The 17,019-nt window shown below is 42.4% G+C and overlaps 1 protein-coding gene across 1 annotated transcript in view; it reads right to left on the reverse strand.

Moving 5' to 3' along the window:
• boc (BOC cell adhesion associated, oncogene regulated) overlaps positions 1-16,432 on the reverse strand; it is a 64,530-nt gene extending 48,098 nt beyond the window's left edge. The window contains exon 1 of the mRNA XM_064949424.1: positions 16,217-16,432. The gene's annotated coding sequence lies outside the window, so the exon portion shown is untranslated. The remainder of the gene's footprint in view (positions 1-16,216) is intronic.
• Between the last annotated feature and the right edge of the window lie 587 nt (positions 16,433-17,019).

Here is a 17,019-nt window from a genome sequence, read left to right on the forward strand (position 1 = left end):
GAGGGAGACAGGACGGGAGGGTTGAGGAAGAGAGAAGAGAGAGGACACAGGAGGGTTGAGGGTGGGAGAGAGGGGACACAGGAGGGTGGGAGAGAGGAGAGAGAGGACACAGGAGGGTTGAGGAAGAGAGAGGACACAGGAGGGTTGAGGAAGAGAGGAGAGAAAGGACACAGTAAGGTGGGGGAGAGAGGAGAGGGGCTAGGGTTGTTGGGTAGGCAACTCCTTCTGAGGAGCTGAACTGTTGAATATTCACCCCCCTCCTCGTCCATCTCTCTCTCCCTACCCACCATTTTACGTCCTTCACTACCTCCCCCCCCCCCCATCCAAACATCACAATGGCCCCCCTTTAGATAAACACATGCGGTGTCAAGTGTGAGGAGTACTGGGTTCAACTGCTCTGCTCGGGCCCGCCAGCCCACAATGCCGCGCTGCATAGCTGCCATGCGGGAGGCCGGTTGCCCCTGGCGACGCTAACAGGCAGAACGCACCTTAATAGAGTGGAGAGTCATTGTGAGGCAGTGAGCCGGTGGGCAGACAAAGACCCTGCAGACTCCCAGAGAGAAAGGGGAGATACTACTCTGAAGGGCCCCAGGAAGAGCTGATGATGGGGGCCGCTCAACGGAGGAGAGGAGAAGTGTGTGTGAGAGGGATGGGGGGGTTTGATAGTAGTGTGGAGAGGTGAGTGGGGTGGTGGTGTGGTTCAGTCTTAGATGGGTGAGGGTTGGGGGTGAAGGGGCTGGAGAGGGGTTGACTGAGAAGCAGAATGGGGTCTAAATGAATAGAGGGGATGTCAACTGGCAGGCGAGCAGGAGGACACAGGGTCTTGTCAATGAGAGGGTGTGTGAGTGTGTGAGCGCGTGTGAGAGCGTTGTTTGAATGTGTCCAACATATTTTCCCCTCACTCAGTCAATCTGGTTGCTGGCCCTTTGGTCAGGCTGGGGCTGAGTGGAGAAGACAAGACGAAAACAACAGCTACAGCTCTGCTCTCAAGTGGAAAATGGATCCCATAGTAGTAAAGAATTTGAGATGAATTACTTAGCCCGTTCCCTCAGCTGTTTACCAAAACAAGTGGCGGGGCTGCCGTTTTGTTTTTGTTTTTCATCCTAGACTGTAGCTTTAAAAGCATAGACTTTACCTAAACAACCATAGCTCTAGTCAACAGGAAACAGTTTCTCCCAGGGCCTCAGCATTCTGGAGAGGTCTGGGTCCTGTTCCATGTGCTACAACCAATGTTATAAAACGGTCAGATAGAAATGCATTAGGTACATAGGACACACACAAGTCTATGTCATGTAGATGAGGGAGTCCATATGTTCGCTACACTTTACAAGGCATTTCCATCAGAGCGTTCTGCCTTCCTGAACATGCCCCCCAGCGAGGTCTGAGGTTGGCAGATGATCCCGCTCCAGCAGGTGGAACCCAGCCGGCCACGCCCCATTCATACCCCTCTCTCTGAGCTGAGCACCCACAATCCCCCTCTCAACATCTCTAGACATCAACCGCTCCTATGCCCCAAAAATTACACATCAAAAGCATCCTCTAACGAGGCTGGGACCCCCCCACACCCTTCACAAAGTATTAGTGAGCTACCCCCCCCCCCGCCACAGCCCATCCACGCTAACGAGCACCAGGCCGTCTCGGGGATTAACAAGTGAGATCAAGCCAGGCCCAGGGGGGGCTCTAATCAATTAGGCACCACGGCATTTGCATATTTGATATAACAAGGCAGAATTAACCAGCCAATTCTAATTATGGGGCTACTGCAGCATTCACAATGCCATGGCTAACTAACACATACTGTCACGTCCACTTTCTTCCTGGTCCTGACGGACACTGGATGGATGTCTTCCTGTGTGTCCTCCCAGGCCATGGGAACTAGCACCACCTGACTGAGCCCTACCCACTACCCCCCTGGGCATTACTTCCTCTACAATCAAACACAGTTTATAAGCAGGCAACAGGTTGGGATGAGAGGATGGATGTTTCATAAAGACTTTACTAGGCCGATATATGTTAAAGGGGCAATCTGCAGTTCAAACAACAACGACAATGCCACTGTTTTGGTAAAAAGGGGAGGGAAGGAGCAGGAGAAATGTATCCACTATCAAATCATAAACACAGCCATGGATGTAAGGAGTGACCTTCCATGTTATCAAAATTATACATTTTACCATGTTTTGAGGTTATACAGTGTTTGTTTACTATTACATTTTCTGATGCAATTGGGGCTACCGACTGGCGCAGCGGTCTAAGGCACTGCATCTCAGTGCTTGAGGCGTCACAACAGACACTCGAATCCAGGCTGGATCAAAACCCGCCGTGATTTGGAGTCCCATAGGGCGGTGCACAATTGGCCCAGCGCCGTCCGGGTTAGGGTTTGGTCGGTGTAGGCCGTCATTGTAAATATAGATTTGTTCTTAACCAACTTGAGTGGTTAAATAAAGGTTACATTTAAAAATGTAAGAGCCTTTAATATGTGTGTGTGTGAGAGAATACACCAAACTATTGCCCATTATCAGTCACACACACACTACACTGTTAGAAAAAGTGTACTCACAGAGGCATCAAAAAATTCAAACCCTTGAAGCTAACTCCAGAAATGTTTCCATATAGACTATAAAAACAAGACCACTCCAATCCTCAAAAACTCACCTAACAAACATACAAACGTAGGATCTTAATTTGATCGCTCTTTTGTTGCTGAGCATTTTCATGCACAGCAGGAAATGCAAGCTTATAGTGTATTCAAGGTTTAAAAAGGCTTCTAAAGTTTGTAATTTCCACTTTAAAATGACTAGATTCACCCTAAAGATGAATGCATCAACCCCTACAAAAAATGTCAATTAATTATAATCCACATAATACTAATAATAACACTAATAATAACAATAATAGTAATACTAGTAATTCACATTTCCTGTTCCTGGAGGATTATTTTCCTGCTGTAGGAAATTGGATAAAATAAAGATCCTACATATGTACAGCCATGTACATGGATTATAGGGCTGGGAATTGCCTCACGATACCATATTATCAACATACTTAGGTGCCAATACGATACGTATTGCGATTCTATATGTATTGTGATTCGATACTGTGATTTTATTGTGATTTGATGTTGTTTCAAACATATTGCTCACCATAATATTGCAATAGTCAAAACAATACGAGATATTTTTTTTTTTAAATATCCCGACATCCCCAAATGGATTTCTTTTTATTTATTTTATTTTGTGGGTGGATCGGCTCAATATTGTGGGAAGATTGTTGCTTCCATCAATGTAATTGTCTGTATAATTTCCAATCCCCCATAAATTTTGGGGGTAAATATATATATCCATATACATACATACCCATATATATATAAATATGCTTACATAAACATTCATTCATACATACATACATACATACATACATACATACATACATACATACATACATATACATACTTTTTTAGAATATACCTTTATTATTCCCCACAAGTCTACCACCCTTCCCCCAACTGGAGTAAACTAATAAACAATAACACTTAGGCTTCTACCTTCAGTTTATACATATTACACACATTTTACAATCTATTTTACAATAGTTATATTTTGTTTGTTTTTAGTCCTTCCTTTATTTCTGATGTCCATCCAGTTTGATTTCTATTTGTAACTGTGCTATTTCACAACATTTCTGAACCTATATACATTTTACAGACCCAGTATGTTTTACGTTATTTATCTTGTTATTAGTCCCACCCTTCAGCTCCATTCAACCCCTCCCATCTATCGCTCAACACCATCCATTTTGGATTTCTATTTGCCATATATTTTTCAACTGTGCTGTGATGCTTCACAAAATTGCTATCTGCAGCGTTAGTTCTAGACAAATGTTGCAATTCTTCAGCCATTCCTTGACCTGTGACGAAAAGCGAGCTACTTATGGACAATACTAAAATAAATTATCTAATGACTCTGCCTCCTCACAGCAAAATCTGCAGAGCTGGGAAGATTGTATATATTATAACATTCTATTGGTTGCAAGAATTTTGTATAATAATTTAAATCAAAAAATTCTAAGTATTGACTCCGGCGTTGAGTTGCGTGTCAATTCATAAACCATGTGCCATGGAATCTATATATTGAAAATCTCTTCCCAAACTATTTTTGCAATTTATATGGCACAGCTATCAGTTTTTTGGTCCTTAAATGAAATTGGTATATGTTTTTATTTATCATACTTTTCTTTAACCATTTATGTTCTTTAATACAGGGCCGAAAGACAAGTTCCTTACTTTTTCCCCTTCTACTTGCCTCTTCCATTTTTGTGGTAATGCTGCAATTAATTGGTTGTCATTTTGGGTAGAGCAGACATTTCCATATGTCTGTGTTAGCTGCATGTGTGACATAACTCCACCAGTCCTATTTATGATATAATTTACAAAAATATATATATATTTTTTTACATTTTATCGAAAAATATGTTTTTTTAAATCGATTAGTATATTTCGAGTTCAACCACAATATTTGCTGTATTATTTGTTCTGTCTTTTCAGGTGGATTAAACTGAAATTGCAACCAACTTTCTACGGCTTGTTTTTAAAAAATAACAACATTTTGGAGATGATTTCCTTTTCAAAACAACCGAAAGTGAGCAGGTCTGAATAAAGGGAAAAGGACATTCTTGAACATAGGATGAGACATTCCTACCAATTTACTAGAGAACCAGTTTGGATTTAAGTATAACTTTTGTATAACTGATGCCTTTAGTGAGAGGTCTAATGCTTTAATATTTAATAATTTCTGCCCTCCATATTCATATTCGTTATATAAATAGGCCCTTTTAATTTTGTCTGACTTGCCATTCCAAATCAAATGTAATATTTTTTTGTTCATATAATTTAAAAAGCAGGTCACTATTTGTAGGCAAAACTATGAGCAAATAGGTAAACTGTGATATGACTAAAGAGTTAATCAGGGTGATTTTTCCAGAAATTGACAGGTATTTCCTTTCCATGGTAGCAAGATCTGATATATTTTTGCTAACTTTCTAAAAACATTTATTAGAGTGAGATCATTTCTTTCTTTTGGGATTTGTATACCGAGTATGTCCACATCCCCATCAGACCATTTTATTTGTAAACTACACAGTAATGTAAAAGTTTGATTGTTTTTGTGATCCAATACATAATATTGTACACTTATCATAATTTGGTTTTAATCCAGAGAGGTTAGCAAATGTATCTAGATCCTCTATGAGGCTGTGGAGGGATTCTAAATGTGGTATTAAAAGAAAACATGAATCATCTGTGTACAATGACACCTTTGTTTTTAAGCCACGGATTTCTAATCCCTTAATATTATTGTTGGATCTAATTTTAACAGCTAACATTTCAATGGCAATAATAAATAGATATGCCGATAGTGGACAACCTTGTTTTACTCCTCTTGACAGCTTAAAACTTTCTGAGATGTAGCAGTTATTTACTATTCTACACCTAGGCTTACTATAAATAACTTTAACCCATTTTTTAAGAGATTCTCCAAAGTTCAAATATTCTAAACATTTATATATAAAATCCAGTTGCACTTTATCAAAAGTATTTTCAAAATCAGCTATGAAAACCAGGCTGGTGTCCCCGATATTTCATAGTATTCTATTGTTTCCAGTACTTGTCTTCTATTATCTCCAATGTATTGTCCATGTAAAAAACCTGTCTGATTAGGATGAATAATATCTGACAAAACTTTTTTAATTCTATGTGCCAAGCATTTAGCTAGAATTTCTGGCCTCCAAATTTTTTTAATTGTCTGGATCTTTATATATACACCACTTGGATCCTGTTTCAGTAATAACTTCCTGACTGATGTCTTGAGATGTTGCTTAAATATATCCACGTAATTTTCCTCCCTCATGATGTCATCTATTTTGTGAAGGGCACCAGTCCCTCCTGCAGCAAAGCACCCCCACAACATGACGCTGCCACCCCCGTGCTTCACGGTTGGGATGGTGTTCTTCAGTTTGCAAGCCTCCCCTTTCCCTCCAAACATAACGATGGTCATTATGGCCAAACAGTTCTATTTTTGTTTCATCAGACCAGAGGACATTTCTCCAAAAAGTATGATCCCCTGTGCCGTTGTAAACCGTAGTCTGGCTTTTATAATGGCGGTTTTAGAGCAGTGGCTTCTTCCTTGCTGAGCGGCCTTTCAGGTTATGGTGATCTAGGACTTGTTTTACTGTGAATATAGATACTTTTGTACTTTTGTACCTGTTTCCTCCAGCATCTTCACAAGGTGCTTTACTGTTGTTCTGGGATTGATTTGCACTTTTCGAACCAAAGTACGTTCATCTCTAGGAAACAGAACGCGTCTCCTTCCTGAGCGGTATGACGGCTACCCGGTCCCATGGTGTTTATACGTGCGTACTTTTGTTTGTACAGATGAACATGGTACATTCAGGCGTTTCGAAAATCTCTTCCAAGGATGAACCAGACTTGTGGAGGTCTACAAAAATGTTGGCTGATTTCTTTTGATTTTTCCATGATGTCAAGCAAAGAGGCACTGAGTTTGAATGTAGGCCTTGAAATATATCCACAAGTGCACCTACAATTGACTCAAATGATGTTAATTAGTCTATCAGAAACTTCTAAAGCCATGACATCATTTTCTGGAATTTTTCAAGCTATTTAAAGGCACAGTCAACTTAGTGTATGTAAACTTCTGACCCACTGGAATTGTGATACAGTGAATTATAAGTGAAATAATCTACTTGTGTCATGCACAAAGTAGATGTCCTAACCGATTTGCCAAAACTAAGTTTGTTAACAAGAAATGTGTGGAGTGGTTGAAAAACAAGTTTTAATGACTCCAACCTAAGTGTATGTAAACTTCCGACTTCAACTTTAGCTACGTTCAGTCCGCCATCTTGCCACTTCCGAAAGTTTGTCATTCTTACAGATGTAGGATCTTAATTTGAGACAGTTTGCTACAACAGGAAAAAAATAACCCTGCATCCAAAGGAAATTTGAATTATTACGTGGATTATAATTAACAAACATTTTTGTAGGGGTTGATATAATTTTGTTAGGGCAGGTCAAGTCTGAAAGTTTAAAGTGGAAATGACAAACTGTAGAACATTTTATAAAACTTAAATACACTACAAGTTTGCATTTCCTGCTGTGCAAGGAAATTGTCAGCAACAACAGAGTGATAAAACACATGTGCATACACCCATGTACATTTGCACATACATACAACCTACTCCCTGTGAGTTCTTCCAAGGCTGCAGTGAAGGGAAGGGAGGGAGGGAGGGAGGGAGGGAGGGAGGGAGGGAGGGAGGGAGGGAGGGAGGGAGGGAGGGAGGGAGGGAGGGAGGGGAGAAGACGGATGGGAATGGAAGGGGCCCCTAGCTCCGTTGGCAGCTCATACATCAGAGTGAATAGAACCAATTATAAATCAAGAGACATTTCTCCCTATTATTCAGTAGGAACCAGGAGAGCTCAGCCCAGCCCATCCTGCCTCCTCCTATACTGCTCTCTCTAAGGAGGCAGGGAGACACGACAGAAAAAGACAGAAATTGAGAGAGAGAAAGATACATATAGAACAAGGCAAAATTAAACAGTGCGTCCCCCTTGAACAATCCAGTGCTCCTCTTGGGCCGATCAGGCAATTTTGTAAATGACGCATCTCTATGGCAAGACTCATCATTCACCCAAATCTCATCAAAATCGGGCCAGTGGTGTTTGAGATATAGTCTAGGTTAGCTAGACTCATATCCCTGAGCATGTGTGCCTAATTTCATCAGAGTCAAACAGATCAAGTTATAGCACCACCATGAGGTCAATATGAATGTTCTTGCCTATGTTAAGTCTTGACAGTGTTTGCAACATGCATACCAAATTTAGCTGCATCATTCAACCAAGTTTTGTCAAAATCAGGCCAGTGCTGTCTGAGATATCGCATGTGACTAATGTACGAACAAACATACTAACGGACGGAGACAGATCCACAGTCCCTTCCCTGATTTCATCATGGGGGACAACAAGTGGGCATCTAGCACAGAGGTGATAGAACGGAGATATAAGAAACAGCCTTGGGAAAAATAGGAGAAAATAAAGGAGGGAGAAAATATAGGGCTATGGAATAGAGAAAGGAGCGAGATGTCTAAGAGATAGGGGTCATGTACTATAGAGAACTACTAGAATGCTGTGTGTGTGTGTGTGTGTGTGTGTGTCGCCTTGAGCTCTAACTGCCACAGGAACATATGATGGAGGCTCATTTCAAAAGGAGCGTTGAGTGTCAGAAGCTGGATTACAGCTGTGTGTGTGTGCGCACGCACGTGTGTGTGTTTGAGACTCTCTGACAAACGTTATAGCACGGCCAGAGGAGTTCCATGTGTCCCGTCACTCAAACGATATTGATGTCGTTCCAGACTAAAAGAGAAGCAGGCCAAAACGCAGGACTGCGCATGTGCAGACAGACAATACACAAACCTGTGCCAATTAGCAATAGACAAACGAACACAGGCAGAAACTGGGATAATCTGCACAGGAAGACCTGTGCAGCTCGCTGTCACACCAGGACAAGATAGCATCACAAACTACTGTGCTGCTGTTCTCAGACCAGTTCTTCTGATTTATGAGTGAAGCAACAGAAATAGACTAGTGGTATTATCCCAGGCCAGGGAAAGATGCCATACTCCATCCATCCAGTTAAGAGACAGGTTTCCACATGTCTGGGAATAATGATGACTCGCAGTCCTGAGAAATAGATCAGTTTTATCACCTTTGCCTATGATGGTAGTAGGACCCATATCACCATCACCTTTATTCCTGATACTAACTGAAAAATCAAATCATTATCACCTTTCTTCCTGATACTAACTGAAAAATCATTGAGTGACAAAGTGCACGTCTTTTGAATCAGAGAACAAACTCAACAACCCCGGATCCTGAAATACTACTGCAGGGTTGGTAGGTTACTTTCTAAATGTAATCTGTTACAGTTACTAGTTACCTGTCCAAATTTTTAATTTGTCACATAACGTTTGGATTACCTAAACTTATGAATGTAATCCGATTACTTTCCCCCTAAGAGGCATTAGAAGAAGACAAAAGGGATCCATCAAACACATTTGGTGTGTCATCACAGTGGTCTCTGACTTGTGGTCAGACTCGCTCAGGTGGAACAAACTTAAACTTGCGCCTTTTTTCAATGCTGATTAAATGTCATTGAGAAAATAGAAAAGTGCCATAATGTATTTTTTCACAAGCATCCTTTCTAAATTTGAATGTAATCATCTAGTTTCTCAAAATAATCTGTAATCGGATTACAATATTTTTGCTGGTAACGTAACTGCTAAGTTTTTTTATAATCAGTTACTCCCTTTTCAACTACTGGACAGAGAGAGACTCCTAGCCACAGAAACAACCAGATATGCAAACAATAACCAATGAAAAACTACTTTGAGCGTAACTGAAGAGCAAGACATTGGTTGATCCCTCCCTAGAGCAGACATTCCACTGCCTGTCATAAACAACAGTAACATTCCGAGAACTGTCCCAGAGAGTGATGGATTATTCAGTTAGAACTCAGTCACAACACATTGGCACAAGATGGTGTGCAAGAATGGAGGGAGAATAAATCATTGGGAACCAAAATAAGTTGATGGCTCCGTGGGGTTCTGTTCTCACAAACTGTTCAACAGTGTGTGTGTGTGTGTGTGTGTGTGTGTGTGTGTGTGTGTGTGTGTGTGTGTGTGTGTGTGTGTGTGTGTGTGTGTGTGTGTGTGTGTGTGTGTGTGTGTGTGTGTGTGTGTGTGTGTGTGTGTGTGTGTGTGTGTGAGAAAGAGCAAGGGGGAGAAAGAGAGAGAGCGTGAGGAGAGAGAGTGAGTGAGAGAGAGAGAGAAAGAGCAAGGGGAGAAAGAGAGAGAGCGTGAGGAGAGAGTGAGAGAGAGAAAGAGCAAAGGGGGGAGAGAGAGAGAGAGAGCATGAGGAGAAAGCATGAGGAGAGAGTGAGTGAGAGAGAGAAAGAGCGAAGGGGGGAGAGAGAGAGACAAACAAGACAGAAACAGGGAGAGGGTACTACTGTACTGAGCGGACTAAGCGGTTTCAGTCAGAGTGCTGCCGTGCTAGGTGGTGCTCATGGAGAATGGCCTTTGAGAGGGTGAACAAATATCTACCTAGTCTGTGGAGTTTATCAATGATCTGACAACACTATGCCAGTCTCTCACAAACAGCAGAGTGTGCGTCAACTCGACTAGGGGTCGCTAATGCAGGAGATCACACATGCTGGAGATACACATGCAGGAGATCACACATGCTGGAGATCACACATGCAGGAGATCACACATGCAGGAGGTCACACATGCAGGAGGTCACACATGCAGGAGGTCACACAGGCATTTATTCAAACATACGGGTGACTTCTAGTCAAGTGACTCAGTGCGGTACTGTACTCTCACTGTGACAGGTCTCAAGTAAGAGACATACATTCAACACCTCTAAAAGGCCAAAAGCACATAGCTCCAGACACCGTCTACACCTCTCAAACTATGCTGACTTTTCACTCCTCCGTGGCTACCGCTCTCCTTTATATCTGGCCTCCCCTTTTTAAATGTTTTTTAATGTAATCTTTATTTAACTAGGCAAGTCAGTTAAGAATAAATTCTTATTTACAATGATGGCCTACCGTGGAACAGTGGGTTAACTGTGTTGTTCAGGGGCAGAACTCTGGGATTCAATCCAGCAACCTTTTGATTAGTGGCCCAACTCTATAACCACTAGGCTACATGCCACCCTCCCCTCCCTTTCTCTTTCACCCTTCTACCCGTCTCTCCTCCACATCTATTTCTCCATCCCTTCCTCCTCCATTCCTCTCTCCTCCATCTCCTTTCTCCAACCCTCCCCCACCCCTCCCTCTCTTCTCTCTCCCCTTTTGTCCTGTGTGGGAGAGGCTGTGGATGACTAGTGAGGTATGCAAGGTCTGGCCGGGGAGGCAGGGCGGCTCGGAGCCCCAGGGGAGGGTACTGCACCCTGGCCACCTGCCGCTCCAGGCTGGACACCTAAAACCTTCAGGACAAGAGCAACCTGACCCTACAACCCCTATAACCCTAAAGCACAATATGTCAACTACACAGCCAGAACGCCCTGTATGGAAAACTACAGAGCAATAGGTAGGATCTCTGGGAGAATGTTCAACTACAGCACTCCTTCATTGTTGGCTTTGTGTGTGTATATAATCACTCTATTACACTACAACACTAGTAAAACCAGCTGATATGGATAGACTCCATGTAATGTCAGATACACACACCCTACTACAGCCTAAAGCAGAGATGTGCAACTGGCGGACCCACCAATCAATCCCACCACCAAATTTTTTTTTTAGATCTACATTTTTGGGAACTCAGAGGGAGTCTTACTGTTGAGAGATAGAATGGTAGAACACACAAGGTGAAACGTCTAAATGTGGTTGTGCATCAGACGTTTTTATCTTGTTCTGTCAGTCACTGACAGTCAATGAAATGTAGATTGGTAAATGAGTCTAGCGGGCAGATATCTAAACTTGTAGAAATCATGGTCGAATTATCTACCGTGGGGCCCCCATTGATTTTGTTTATCCTTCTCACCATGTTAAAAACGGCTAAAATGTCTTTCCACCTTACGGCAACATGTAGAATTGCATGAAATTAACTCTAAAACTTCTATTTGGTTATCTCCGCTGTCAAGCGGGGGGGGGCTAAAAAGTTTTGCTCACAATTGGGGGGACCCTCAAAAAAAATTAACTTGGGGCACTGCTTCTGACTCATTCAGATTTTTTTGTGGCCCCTAACTCCATCAATGTGGCCCATCCCTGGCCTAAAGTATCTCTCTTTCACACACTCCACAGTGCACGCTACGAGAAATACACATCCTATCATACACTGTGATCTGACTTCACTGGAACATGCTGGTCATCCTGAGAGGGAAATGTTCAAGACGAGAGTGACAAGCTGCACATTCCTGTGTAAAGACATAATCCTGATTGGAGAACCATCATGCACACACACACACACACACACACACACACACACACACACACACACACACACACACACACACACACACACACACACACACACACAGAGTCAGGCACACACACACACACACAGAGTCAGGCACACACACACACACACACACACACACACACACAGAGTCAGGCACACACACACACACACACACACACAGAGTCAGGCACACACACACACACACAGAGTCAGGCACACACACACACACACAGAGTCAGGCACACACACACACACACACACAGAGTCAGGCACACACACACACAGAGTCAGGCACACACACACACACACACAGAGTCAGGCACACACACACACACACACAGAGTCAGGCACACACACACACACACACAGAGTCAGGCACACACACACACACGCACACAGAGTCAGGCACACACACACACACGCACACAGAGTCAGGCACACACACACACACAGAGTCAGGCACACACACACACAGAGTCAGGCACACACACACACAGAGTCAGGCACACACACACACACACACAGAGTCAGGCACACACACACACACACACAGAGTCAGGCACACACACACACAGAGTCAGGCAAAACACACACACACACACACACAGAGTCAGGCAAACACACACACACACAGAGTCAGGCACACACACACACACGCACACAGAGTCAGGCACACACACACACACACAGAGTCAGGCACACACACACACAGAGTCAGGCAAACACACACACACACAGAGTCAGGCACACACACACACACACACACACAGAGTCAGGCAAACACACACACACGCACACAGAGTCAGGCAAACACACACACACGCACACAGAGTCAGGCACACACACACAGAGTCAGGCAAACACACACACACTCACACAGAGTCAGGCACACACACACACACACAGGCCCGCAGATAGCTGCCTGCTATGACTGCATGATTGTACCCGCTGTAGAACAGATGAAAGCCTACCCTCAGCAGGTTGTCTCCTCTTGTCAATTAACAGAAATGTTACACCCTCTAAGAAAACAATAAACCTTTCCACAGTCAGAACTTCAAAAGTCCCACATCCAGAATAAGAACTATACACCCAGAGTCACAACCAGAACGAAAACTATCCATGGACTCAGTGCCAATCTATATCCATGGCTTCAGAAGCAGAACAAGACACAGCAACCAGAACCTACTCAGTGTAACCACTAACCATGGACTCATAGCCAGAACATAGCCAGTACAAGAGCTCTCCTACCCAGTGTTACTATAGCCAGAACCAGATCTATCCAAGAAGACATACCCAGACAGGGCTAGATCTATCCAATGAGTCCTAGCCAAGCTTCCAATGGACAGATGAAGACAGGGCTAGATCTATCCAATGAGTCCTAGCCAAGCTTCCAATGGACAGATGAAGACATGCCCAGACAGGGCTAGATCTATCCAATGAGTCCTAGCCAAGCTTCCAATGGACAGATGAAGACATACCCAGACAGGGCTAGATCTATCCAATGAGTCCTAGCCAAAGCTTCCAATGGACAGATGAAGACATACCCAGACAGGTCTAGATCTATCCAATGAGTCCTAGCCAAGCTTCCAATGGACAGATGAAGACATACCCAGACAGGGCTAGATCTATCCAATGAGTCCTAGCCAAGCTTCCAATGGACAGATGAAGACATACCCAGACAGGGCTAGATCTATCCAATGAGTCCTAGCCAAGCTTCCAATGGACAGATGAAGACATACCTACTGAGAGTGGACCAAAACAATGTCAAGCACACACCTATGAAGGCAACAAAAAATAAGGACCTGCCATGTGTTTTTAACAACTCACAGTACTTCAAGGCCCGATGTTATCTTTCCAAAATAGGCATATGGACTAACCCTTATCTTTAACCCTGTTGTTACCAACGAGTGGTTAATGTTGGGCTGGCATGGAAATGGAATGGTAAAATGTGTGCGTTCATCAGCGCATAGCTAATGGCTGTTCATAACTGCGCCACCAAATAAGGTCAGAAGACTGGGAAAGGAAAGAAACCCAGGCAGACTGGAATCAATTAGAGAATAGCTTTGATCCACCCGTCCGCCGATGATCAACAACAAACTCTACCGCACCATAGCTACCAAACAAGAGGTTCCTTATATTCAGACAGAGGCACAGCAGCCAACGCCAAACATACATAGCCTCTTTTTAAACCAATTCACTTATTCAGTTTAATTGAAGAGATAACTCTTCTCGACCTTTAATCTAACTAACATCATGGATTGAGCTGAAAGAACCTCTTCTCTCCAATGGACGTGGTCTCTTGTCAGTTTAATCGTGGTGTTTTTTCTATGCGAGTGAGTCAGGCTAAATGTAATCCAAATAACAAAACGACACCTGGAGGTATGAAACCCAACCCCCCCCCCTTGTGAGAATGACACCCATGCGAGGACTCGCCAAGAGCTCATTAGCGCCACTGGATTAGAAAAAAACATTTTCTCATTAAATCATTCCTCAGCTAAGGGATGATATCCCACTTGGCAAAAACTGGTTGAATCAACGTTGTTTCCTTGTCATTTCAACAAAATAATTCAACTGTGATGACGTTGAATCAACGCAGAAAACTTGCAAAAAGTCATCATCGTACGGAAATTTTCTATTTTTTCATGTGGTGGAAGAATTGTCATTCTTGAGTAAATGTATAGAAACCTTAATAGAAAGTTACTCAAGTAAACGTGGAAGTCACCCAGTAAAACACTACTTGAGTAAAAGTCTAAAAGTATTTGATAAATATACTTAAGTATCAAATAGTAAAAGTATAAATAATTTCAAATTCCTTATATTAAGCAAAGCTGACAGCACCATTTATAAAATATGCATTTGTGTTTAGTGAGTCCGCCAGATCAGATGCAGTAGGTGTTCTCTTGATGATGTTCTCTTGATAAGTGTGTGAACGGGACCAGTTTCCTGTCCTGCTAATCATGCAACGAGTACTTTTGGGTGTCAGGGAAAATGAGTAAAAAGTACATTATTTTCCTTAGGAATGTAGTGAAGTAAAAGATGTCCAAAATATAAATAGTAAAGTAAAGATACCCAAAAGAACTACTGAAGTAGTACTTTAAAATATTTTTACTTAAGTAGTTTACACCAGTTTTTTTCATCCAGCTTTTAACCTAAATTCCATGTCATATGTCATATTTTATTTTGATTTCACGTTTGTTGAAAACTCAACCAAATGTTAATCAAAAATAGACGTTGAACTGACATCTATGCCCAGTAGGATGAGACGCCCTTGACAGCTTGCAGCTAAAATACATTCAGGCATTCCACCACATTGATGGTTCAGAAGAGTTGCCCAGCTGGCCATTTATTGTGATAAGGTTATTCTTGCACAGTGGAAGTTTGGTTTAATGATGAGGGGAGTGGGTTATTAAAAGCACGCAATTAGTGATGTTAAAGCTTTGCGTCATGAGAAACAAAATCTGTTCAGGCCATTTTATGGTGAATCAGGCTAATAAATAAGATGTAGGCATGGAACCAATAATATGAGGATGGAATTTGGCAGTGCTTGCGGTGCCTGTTTTCTGTTACTCTCTATGGGAACAACTACAGGCTAAGGCCTGCAAAAATCGACACACTATTGATCTTAAAATGAGAACTTTGAATCACAAATCAAATATATTTATATCACGAACATAATAAAAAAACGTATTCACACACCAAGATGAAAAGTTAGAGAAACGATTTTTGCAAAAAAAGGACGCAATTCCGAAAACTGAGGGCAGAAATGATAGCGCAGCCAAAAGCTACCACCATCACTCAATGAGTACTAAAACTATATTTTACAACCTTTCTAAAATAACATTTCAAAATTCGTATTTTTCATGACCGTTTCGTTCCATATCCCAAATATTACGCGCAGTCTTTGTTTCTATTGAGTTGGCCTGAAATTGAACGCAATTAAATAAAGACATGGAAACAAAACAATTGTTGCTCACTAAGTTAGTAAGGTACCCGCATCCACATAATAATATGGGAAACACTAAACTTACACCAATTATGTTATCACACATACGTGCGTAAAATATGATACCTCGATAGCACCCGTTATTCCACGAATACAAGTATATTGTTAACTTGTAACGCATGTGTTATTACTTCGTGTAGTTGTAGTGCAAAACATGGATCATTTGTAGAGGTAAAAACTTACCAAAACGTGCTTTATTTGGAATTCACTCCTCACGACACCACTTGATTTCCTTCTCCGCTTTTTACTTCAGTAAATTTTCAGGGAAAAAAACACTTTTCACTGTTTCTTTTCCCTCTAAAGCTACTGCTTTGGTAATTTACTGCGATGCCACCGACATTTTCTTCGGCTCCCCAAGTTCTCACATTGAAAGGCCGTTTTTGGATGACTGAGCTTGCAAACAATTCTCTCTTTTGCAACGCCTTTTCGGGTCCTCCCACTTCCCAAGAAGGGGGAGGGATTTGAACAATAGGGACTCGCTCCTAAATCCCAACGTTTGGTAAAGCCGTCTAGTTTCCCCAAGAAACACTAGTTTCACCGCACCGTGGATCTTACCGCCGTGCGCGATGATAAAGTGTTGTTTCAACTCATGTACGTACTTGTGCGTAAAGGAGTTTAGTAAGAGAAGTACATGAGCTAAAAAAAAAAAACAAGTTCACAAAAGTTAAATGTGGTGTGGGGAGAAAAAGACGCCCCCCCCCCCTAGACTGGTGTGTTCCCCTGATTTGGTATGCGTTGTTTCCCAAATAGTTTTTATTGACCCCTGTCCATTGAAGCCCGCAGGCCTCTCTCTCTCTAGCGCAGCTGTGGCGTGTTGTGTGCAGGAGGCAGACGCAGTCAGAGGCATCTCACTACTCTCTCACACTCTCTGTCTCATACCACAGTGATCACAGCAAAGAACCCCCGCGCGCTCGCCTCTGGAATTCTCTACTTCACTTCAATCAGCACACTTTGAAATGAGGGGGCCAAACGGAGCCATTCCTGTC

Source organism: Oncorhynchus masou, chromosome 30, assembly GCF_036934945.1.
Source record: "Oncorhynchus masou masou isolate Uvic2021 chromosome 30, UVic_Omas_1.1, whole genome shotgun sequence".
Taxonomy (NCBI): domain Eukaryota; kingdom Metazoa; phylum Chordata; class Actinopteri; order Salmoniformes; family Salmonidae; genus Oncorhynchus; species Oncorhynchus masou.